Source organism: Triticum aestivum, chromosome 2A (assembly GCF_018294505.1).
Source record: "Triticum aestivum cultivar Chinese Spring chromosome 2A, IWGSC CS RefSeq v2.1, whole genome shotgun sequence".
In the NCBI taxonomy this organism is placed as follows: domain Eukaryota; kingdom Viridiplantae; phylum Streptophyta; class Magnoliopsida; order Poales; family Poaceae; genus Triticum; species Triticum aestivum.
In genome coordinates this window covers 713839252-713850082 of record NC_057797.1, presented here as the reverse complement: position 1 = coordinate 713850082, position 10831 = coordinate 713839252, and positions in this window count along the sequence as shown.

The window sequence follows — 10831 nt, the reverse complement described above, 5'->3', positions numbered from 1 at the left end:
ATCTTATTTTGGAGAATAGCTTATTTACCTGTTATCACACGCAGTTGAGGCAGTGCCATGGAGCGGTCAACTGCTTACGAGCCAACCTTTTATAAACTCCAATGTATTGAAGGGTTATTAACTAAAAGCACACACAAAATAATAATTTTATGATTCCTGGATATAACTCGCGTCTTCTGGATCAAAAACCATTAACAAACATTTTGGATCAATTTCTGCATAGTGTAACCACATGAAATCTCAATAACTGTGAAAATTGCGGAGTAGCGCATGTTTCAGAAAATGATAAGAGGTTCCCTAATCCCTACCGCAACGTGATGAAGCTTTGAAACTACATATACCAAGATTTTCACTGGACCATTCAAGACTTGGACAAAAGATACAAAAGTTGCATCTAACTCCTCCTTCTAGGGATTCCATAATAATAATAAAATACTTCAAAATATAATAATCCAAAAATCATATATAAGAACAATGCAAATCAATCTTGCAGCACCTCCTAAAACATTTTATAGAAAATCCAACCAAACATTCTCAAGCTATTAGAAACTACTTTAAATAGGTGGTAACAAATTGGTAGTGTAACAAAGAATTAACATCTGTACTTGGATCAGTTCGAAAGCAATTTTAGATGTAATGTCAACACCTATCTGGTAGCAGTCAAAAGCAGCACGGGAATTCCCAGTTGCTTCATGTTCCCTGGCACGCTCAAGATTTTCCTTTCGTGACCTGAACGATTGCATGATTAACATCCAGTAAATAATACTGTAAAATGACTACTTTGAGATTTAACATTAGGTAATGATACTACAACTGCACTACATAGGTAGAGAGCCCCAGATGACCACAATAGTAGCTCGTATACAAAGAATCTTGACAGCTGAAACACATTAGACTATTACCCTCAAAGAAGAGCATACCTTGCACGTTTGACCTCTTGTTCGCTCTTCATTGGAAAAAAAGCCTCCATCAAGTACAAGAATTGGCTTCACACCGTGGTGCCGCAACAAGTTAAACCTATGCATGCAGTACTCAATATGCCTAGTCAAATTCAAGGGGGCAAACACATGTGAGCCTATGGTGCTGCACTCAAGATGTGATAGTGAGTTGCAGTTGTGCATAACTCTATGTTCCTCTGCACTATGGTTCGGTGACAAATGAATTTCAACTGTATCAAAAAAAACTACGGTGTAAGAAGACAATTATGCAGAGTTAGTAGTTATAGACATGTGTAGACTTCCCCAACAAAATTTCTACGAGTTGAAATGGTGGATCTTGTTGTTGGGGAACGATGCAGAAAACAAAAATTTTCCTACGGTTTCACCAAGATCCATCTATGAGTTCATCTAGCAACGAGTGATCGGATGCATCTACATACCTTGTAGATCGCGAGCGGAAGCGTTCAAAGAACGGGGATGAGGGAGTCGTACTCGACGTGATCCAAATCACCGGAGATCCTAGCGCCGAACGGACGGCACCTCCGCGTTCAACACACGTATGGTCAGCGTGACGTCTCCTCCTTCTTGATCCAGCAAGGGGCAAGGAGGGGTTGAGGAAGATGGCTCCAGCAGTAACACGACGGCGTGGTGGTGGTGGAGAAGCAGTACTCCGACAGGGCTTCGCCGAGCTCTACGGAGGAGGAGGAGGAGGTGTTGGAGGGGAGAGGGAGGCGCCAGGGGCATGGGTGCGGCTGCCCTCCCTCCCCACCTCTATATATAGGGTCCCCAAGGGGGGGGGCGCCGGCCCTGGAGATCCAATCTCCCAAGGGGGCGGCGGCCAAGGGGGGTGGAGTGCCCCCCCAAGGCAAGTGGGGCGCCCCCCCCCCCACCCTAGGGTTCCCAACCCTAGGCGCAGGGGGAAGGCCCAAGGGGGGCGCACCAGCCCACTAGGGGCTGGTTCCCCTCCCACTTCAGCCCATGGGGCCCTCCAGGATAGGTGGCCCCACCTGGTGGACCCCCGGGACCCTTCCGGTGGTCCCGGTACAATACCGGTGACCCCGAAACTTGTCCCGATGGCCGAAATAGCATTTCCTATATATAATTCTTTACCTCTGGACCATTCCGGAACTCCTCGTGACGTCCGGGATCTCATCCGGGACTCCGAACAACTTTAGGGTTACTGCATATTCATATCCCTACAACCCTAGCATCACCGAACCTTAAGTGTGTAGACCCTACGGGTTCGGGAGACATGCAGACATGACCGAGATGGCTCTCCGGTCAATAACCAACAGCGGGATCTGGATACCCATGTTGGCTCCCACATGCTCCTCGATGATCTCATCGGATGAACCACGATGTCGAGGATTCAAGCAACCCCGTATACAATTCCCTTTGTCAATCGGTACGTTACTTGCCCGAGATTCGATCGTCGGTATCCCAATACCTCGTTCAATCTCGTTACCGGCAAGTCACTTTACTCGTACCGTAATGCATGATCCCGTGACCAGACACTTGGTCACTTTGAGCTCATTGGGATGATGCATTACCGAGTGGGCCCAGAGATACCTCTCCGTCATACGGAGTGACAAATCCCACTCTTGATCCGTGTCAACCCAACAGACACTTTCGCAGACACCCGTAGTATACCTTTATAGTCACCCAGTTACGTTGTGACGTTTGGTACACCCAAAGCACTCCTACGGTATCCGGGAGTTACACGATCTCATGGTCTAAGGAAAAGATACTTGACATTGGAAAAACTCTAGAAAACGAACTATACGATCTTGTGCTATGTTTAGGATTGGGTCTTGTCCATCACATCATTCTCCTAATGATGTGATCTCGTTATCAATGACATCCAATGTCCATAGTCAGGAAACCATGACTATCTGTTGATCAACGAGCTAGTCAACTAGAGGCTTACTAGGGACATGTTGGTGTCTATTTATTCACACATATATTACGATTTCTGGATAACACAATTATAGCATGAATAAAAACAATTATCATGAACAAGGAAATATAATAATAATGCTTTTATTATTGCCTCTAGGGCATATTTCCAACAGTCTCCCACTTGCACTAGAGTCAATAATCTAGTTACATTGTGATGAATCGAACACCCATGGAATTCTGGTGTTGATCATGTTTTGCTCTAGGGAGAGGTTTAGTCAACGGATCTGCTACATTCAGGTCTGTATGTACTTTACAAATATCTATGTCTCCATCTTGAATATTTTCACGAATGGAGTTGAAGCGACGCTTGATGTGCCTGGTCTTCTTGTGAAACCTGGCCTCCTTGGCAAGTGCAATAGCTCCAGTGTTGTCACAGAAGAGTTTGACTGGCCCCGACGCATTGGGTATGACTCCTAGGTCGGAGATGAACTCCTTCACCCAAATTGCTTCATGCGCTGCCTCCGAGGCTGCCATGTACTCCGCTTCACATGTAGATCCCGCCACGACGCTCTGCTTGCAACTGCACCAGCTTACTGCCCCACCATTCAAAATATACACGTATCCGGTTTGTGACTTAGAGTCATCCAGATCTGTGTCGAAGCTAGCGTCGACGTAACCCTTTACGACGAGCTCTTCGTCACCTCCATAAACGAGAAACATTTCCTTAGTCCTTTTCAGGTACTTCAGGATATTCTTGACCGCTGTCCAGTGTTCCTTGCCGGGATTACTTTGGTACCTACCTACCAAACTGACGACAAGGTTTACATCAGGTCTGGTACACAGCATGGCATACATAATAGAACCTATGGCTGAGGCATAGGGGATGACACTCATCTCTTCTATATCTTCTGCCGTGGTCGGACATTGAGCTGAGCTCAATTTCACACCTTGCAACACAGGCAAGAACCCCTTCTTAGACTGATCCATATTGAACTTCTTCAATATCTTATCAAGGTATGTGCTTTGTGAAAGACCTATGAGGCGTCTTGATCTATCTCTATAGATCTTGATGCCTAATATATATGCAGCTTCTCCAAGGTCCTTCATTGAAAAACTCTTATTCAAGTAGGCCTTAATGCTGTCCAAGAGTTCTATATCATTTCCCATCAAAAGTATGTCATCTACATATAATATGAGAAATGCTACAGAGCTCCCACTCACTTTCTTGTAAACGCAGGCTTCTCCATAAGTCTGCGTAAACCCAAACGCTTTGATCATCTCATCAAAGCGAATGTTCCAACTCTGAGATGCTTGCACCAGCCCATAAATCGAGCGTTGGAGCTTGCACACCTTGTCAGCATTCTTAGGATCGACAAAACCTTCCGGCTGCATCATATACAATTCTTCCTTAAGGAAACCATTAAGGAATGCCATTTTGACGTCCATTTGCCATATCTCATAATCATAGAATGCGGCAATTGCTAACATGATTCGGACGGACTTTAGCTTCGCTACCGGTGAGAAAGTCTCATCGTAGTCAACCCCTTGAACTTGTCGATAACCCTTAGCGACAAGCCGAGCTTTATAGATGGTCACATTACCATCCGCGCCTGTCTTCTTCTTAAAGATCCATTTATTTTCTATGGCTCGCCACTCAACGGGCAAGTCAGTCAAAGTCCATACTTCGTTTTCATACATGGATCCTATCTCGGATTTCATGGCTTCTAGCCATTTGTCGAAATCCGGGCCCGCCATTGCTTCTTCATAGTTCGAAGGTTCACCGTTGTCTAACAACATGATTTCCAAGACAGGGTTGTCGTACCACTCTAGTGCAGAACATGTCCTTGTGGACCTACGAAGTTCAGTAGCAACTTGATCTGAAGTTTCATGATCATCATCATTAATTTCCTCTCTAGTCGGTGCAGGCACCTCAGGAACATATTCTTGAGTTGCGCCATTTTCCGGTTCAAGAGGTAATACTTCATCAAGTTCTACTTTCCTCCCACTTACTTCTTTCGAGAGAAACTCTTTCTCTAGAAAGGATCCATTCTTGGCAACAAAGATCTTGCCTTCGGATCTGAGGTAGAAGGTATACCCAATAGTTTCTTTAGGGTATCTTATGAAGACGCATTTTTCCGACTTGGGTTCGAGCTTTTCAGGTTGAAGTTTCTTGACATAAGCATCGCATCCCCAAACTTTTAGAAACGAAAGCTTAGGTTTCTTCCCAAACCATAATTCATACGGTGTCGTCTCAAGGGATTTCGACGGAGCCCTATTTAAAGTGAATGCGGCAGTCTCTAAAGCATAGCCCCAAAATGATAGCGGTAAATCAGTAAGAGACATCATAGATCGCACCATATCTAATAGAGTGCGATTACGACGTTTGGACACACCATTACGCTGAGGTGTTCCAGGCGGCGTCAGTTGTGAAACTATTCCACATTTTCTTAAGTGTGTGCCAAATTCGTGACTCAAGTATTCTCCTTCACGATCTGATCGCAAGAACTTGATTTTCCTGTCACGTTGATTCTCAACCTCACTCTGAAATTCCTTGAACTTTTCAAAGGTCTCAGACTTGTGTTTCATTAAATAGACATACCCATATCTACTCAAGTCATCGGTGAGGGTGAGAACATAATGATAGCCACCGCGAGCCTCAACACTCATTGGACCGCACACATCAATATGTATGATTTCCAATAAGTTGGTTGCTCGCTCCATTGTTCCTGAGAACGGAGTCTTGGTCATTTTACCCATGAGGCATGGTTCGCACGTGTCAAATGATTCGTAATCAAGAGACTCTAAAAGTCCATCCGTATGGAGCTTCTTCATGCGTTTGACACCTATGTGACCAAGGCGGCAGTGCCACAAGTATGTGGGACTATCATTATCAATCTTTCATCTTTTGGTATTCACACTATGAATATGTGTAGCATTACGCTCGAGATTCATTAAGAATAAACCATTCACCATCGGAGCATGACCATAAAACATATCTCTCGTATAAATAGAACAACCATTATTCTCGGATTTAAATGAGTAGCCATCTCGTATTAAACGAGATCCTGATACAATGTTCATGCTCAAACTTGGCACTAAATAACAATTATTGAGGTTCAAAACTAATCCCATAGGTAAATGTAGAGGTAGCGTGCCGACGGCGATCACATCGACCTTGGAACCATTCCCGACGCGCATCGTCACCTCGTCCTTCGCCAGTCTCCGCTTATTCCGCAGCTCCTGCTTTGAGTTACAAATGTTAGCAACTGCACCGGTATCAAATACCCAAGAGCTACTACGAGTACTGGTAAGGTACACATCAATTACATGTATATCACATATACCTTTCGTGATGCCGGCCTTCTTGTCGGCTAAGTATTTGGGGCAGTTCCGCTTCCAGTGACCACTTCCCTTGCAATAAAAACACTCAGTCTCGGGCTTGGGTCCATGCTTTGGCTTCTTCCCGGCAGCTTGCTTGCCGGGCGCGGCAACTCCCCTGCCGTCTTTCTTCAAGTTTTTCTTACCCTTTCCTTTCTTGAACTTAGTGGTTTTATTCACCATCAACACTTGATGTTCCTTTTTGACTTCTACCTCTGCTGATTTCAGCATTGCAAATACTTCAGGAATGGTCTTTTCCATCCCCTGCATATTGAAGTTCATCACAAAGCTCTTGTAGCTCGGTGGAAGCGACAGAAGGATTCTGTCAATGACCGCGTCATCCGGGAGATTAACTCCCAGCTGAGTCAAGCGGTTATGCAACCCAGACATAGTGAGTATGTGCTCACTGACAGAACTGTTTTCCTCCATCTTACAGCTGAAGAACTTGTCGGAGACTTCATATCTCTCGACCCGGGCATGAGCTTGAAAAACCATTTTCAGCTCTTCAAACATCTCATATGCTCCGTGTCTCTCAAAACGCTTTTGGAACCCCGGCTCTAAGCTGTAAAGCATGCCGCACTGAACAAGGGAGTAATCATCGGAACGTGTCTGCCAAGCATTCATAACGTCTTGTTCTGCAGGGAGAACAGGTGCTTCACCTAGCGGTGCTTATAGGACATAATCTTTCTTGGCAGCTATGAGGATGATCCTCAGGTTCCGGACCCAGTCCGTATAGTTGCTACCATCGTCTTTCAGCTTGGTTTTCTCTAGGAACGCATTGAAGTTGAGGACAACATTGGCCATTTGATCTACAAGACATATTGTAAATATTTTAGACTAAGTTCATGATAATTAAGTTCATCTAATCAAATTATTCAATGAACTCCCACTTAGATAGACATCCCTCCAGTCATCTAAGTATAACATGATCCGAGTTAACTAGGCCGTGTCCGATCATCACGTGAGACGGACTAGTCAACATCGGTGAACATCTTCATGTTGATCGTATCTTCTATACGACTCATGCTCGACCTTTCGGTCTTCTATGTTCCGAGGCCATGTCTATACATGCTAGGCTCGTCAAGTCAACCTACGTGTTTGCATGTGTAAATCTGTCTTACACCCGTTGTATGTGAACGTTGGAATCTATCACACCCGATCATCACATGGTGCTTCGAAACAACGAACTGTCGCAACGGTGCACAGTTAGGGTGAACACTTTCTTGAAATTATTACGAGGGATCATCTTATTTACTACCGTCGTTCTAAGTAAACAAGATGCAAAAACATGATAAACATCACATGCAATCAAATAATAATAGTGACATGATATGGCCAATATCACATAGCTCCTTTGATCTCCATCTTGGGGCTCCATGATCATCTTGTCACCGGCATGACACCATGATCTCCAATCTGAAGGAAATATGCCCTAGAGGCAATAATAAAGTTATTATTTATTTCCTTATATCATGATAAATGTTTATTATTCATGCTAGAATTGTATTAACCGGAAACATAATACATGTGTGAATACATAGACAAACTAAGTGTCACTAGTATGCCTCTACTTGACTAGTTTGTTAATCAAACATGGTTATGTTTCCTAACCATGAACAAAGAGTTGTTATTTGATTAACGGGATCACATCATTAGGTGAATGATCTGATTGACATGACCCATTCCATTAGCTTAGCACCCGATCGTTTAGTATGTTGCTATTGCTTTCTTCATGACTTATACATGTTCCTATGACTATGAGATTATGCAACTCCCGTTTGCCGGAGGAACACTTTGTGTGCTACCAAACGTCACAACGTAAATGGGTGATTATAAAGGTGCTCTACAGGTGTCTCCAAAGGTAGATGTTGGGTTGGCGTATTTCGAGAATAGGATTTGTCACTTCGATTGTCGGAGAAGTATCTCTGGGCCCTCTCGGTAATGCACATAATATAAGCCTTGCAAGCATTACAACTAATGAGTTAGTTGCGAGATGATGTATTACGGAACGAGTAAAGAGACTTGCCGGTAATGAGATTGAACTAGGTATTGGATACCGACGATCGAATCTCGGGCAAGTAACATACCGATGACAAAGGGAACAACGTATGTTGTTATGCGGTCTGACCGATAAAGATTTTCGTAGAATATGTAGGAGCCAATATGGGCATCCAGGTCCCGCTATTGGTTATTGACCGGAGATGTGTCTCAGTCATGTCTACATTGTTCTCGAACCGTAGGGTCCGCACGCTTAACGTTACGATGACAGTTATTATGAGTTTATGCATTTTGATGTACCGAAGTTAGTTCGGAGTCCCGGATGTGATCACGGACATGACGAGGAGTCTCGAAATGATCGAGACGTAAAGATTGATATATTTGATGACTATATTCAGACACCGGAAGCGTTCCGGGGAAGTTTCGGATAAAACCGAAGCACCGGGGGGTTACCGGAACCCCCCGGGGGGTTAATGGGCCTCATGGGCCTAAAGTGGAGAAGAGGAAGGGGCTGCCAGGGCAGGCCGCGCGCCCCCTCTCCCCCTAGTCCGAATTGGACAAGGAGGGAGGGGCGGCGCCCCCCCTTTCCTCCTCTCCTTCCACCTTTCCTACTTGGACAAGGAAAGGGGGGGGAGTCCTACTCCCAGTAGGAGTAGGACTCCTCCTGCACGCCTCCATAGGGCCAGCCGCACCCCCCCCCTTGGATCCTTTATATACGGAGGCAAGGGGGCACCCTAGGACACACAAGTTGATCCTCGTGATCGTTCCTTAGCCGTGTGCGGTGCCCCCTTCCACCATATTCCACCCTGATCATATCGTTGTAGTGCTTAGGCGAAGCCCTGCGTCGGTAGAACATCATCATCGTCACCACGCCGTTGTGCTGACGAAACTCATCCCCGAAGCTTTGCTGGATCGGAGCCCGGGGAGCATCATCGAGCTGTACGTGTGCTAAGAACTCGGAGGTGCCGGAGTGACGGTACTTGGATCGGTCGGATCGGGAAGACGTACGACTACTTCCTCTACGTTGCGTCAACGCTTCCGCTGTTGATCTACAAGGGTACGTAGATCACACTCTCCCCTCTCGTTGCTATGCATCACCATGATCTTGCGTGTGCGTAGGAATTTTTTTGAAATTACTACGTTCCCCAACAGTGGCATCCGAGCCTAGGTTTTATGGTTTGATGTTATTTGCACGAGTAGAACACAAGTGAGTTGTGGGCGATATAAGTCATACTGCCTACCAGCATGTCATACTTTGGTTCGGCGGTATTGTTGGGTGAAGCGGCCTGGACCGACATTACGCGTACGCTTACGCGAGACCGGTTCTCCCGACGTGCTTTGCACAAAGGTGGCTTGCGGGTGACTATTTCTCCAACTTTAGTTGAACCGAGTGTGGCTATGCTCGGTCCTTGCGAAGGTTAAAACGGCATCAACTTGACAAACTATCGTTGTGGTTTTGATGCGTAGGTGAGATTGGTTCTTGCTTAAGCCCGTAGCATCCACGTAAAACTTGCAACAACAAAGTAGAGGACGTCTAACTTGTTTTTGCAGGGCATGTTGTGATGTGATATGGTCAAGACATGATGCTAAATTTTATTGTATGAGATGATCATGTTTTGTAACCAAGTTATCGGCAACTGGCAGGAGCCATATGGTTGTCTCTTTATTGTATGCAATGCAATCGCGATGTAATGCTTTACTTTATCACTAAGCGGTAGCGATAGTCATGGAAGCATAAGATTGGCGAGACAACAATGGTGCTACGATGGAGATCAAGGTGTCGTGCCGGTGACAATGGTGATCATGACGGTGCTTCGGAGATGGAGATCACAGGCACAAGATGATGATGGCCATATCATATCACTTATATTGATTGCATGTGATGTTTATCTTTTATGCATCTTATCTTGCTTTGATTGACGGTAGCATTATAAGATGATCTCTCACTAATTATCAAGAAGTGTTCTCCCTGAGTATGCACTGTTGCGAAAGTTCTTCGTGCTGAGACACCACGTGATGATCGGGTGTGATAGGCTCTACGTTCAAATACAACGGGTGCAAAACAGTTGCACACGCGGAATACTCAGGTTATACTTGACGAGCCAAGCATATACAGATATGGCCTCGGAACACGGAGACCGAAAGGTCGAGCGTGAATCATATAGTAGATATGATCAACATAGTGATGTTCACCAATGAAACTACTCCATCTCACGTGATGATCGGACATGGTTTAGTTGATTTGGATCACGTGATCACTTAGAGGATTAGAGGGATGTCTATCTAAGTGGGAGTTCTTAAGTAATTTGATTAATCGAACTTAAATTTATCATGAACTTAGTACCTGATAGTATCTTGCTTGTTTATGTTTGATTGTAGATAGATGGCTCATGCTGTTGTTCCGTTGAATTTTAATGCGTTCCTTGAGAAAGCAAAGTTGAAAGATGATGGTAGCAATTACATGGACTGGGTCCGTAACTTGAGGATTATCCTCATTGCTGCACAGAAGAATTACGTCCTGGAAGCACCGCTGGGTGCCAGGCCTACTGCTGGAGCAACACCAGATGTTATGAATGTTTGGCAGAGCAAAGCTGATGACTACTCGATAGTTCAGTGTG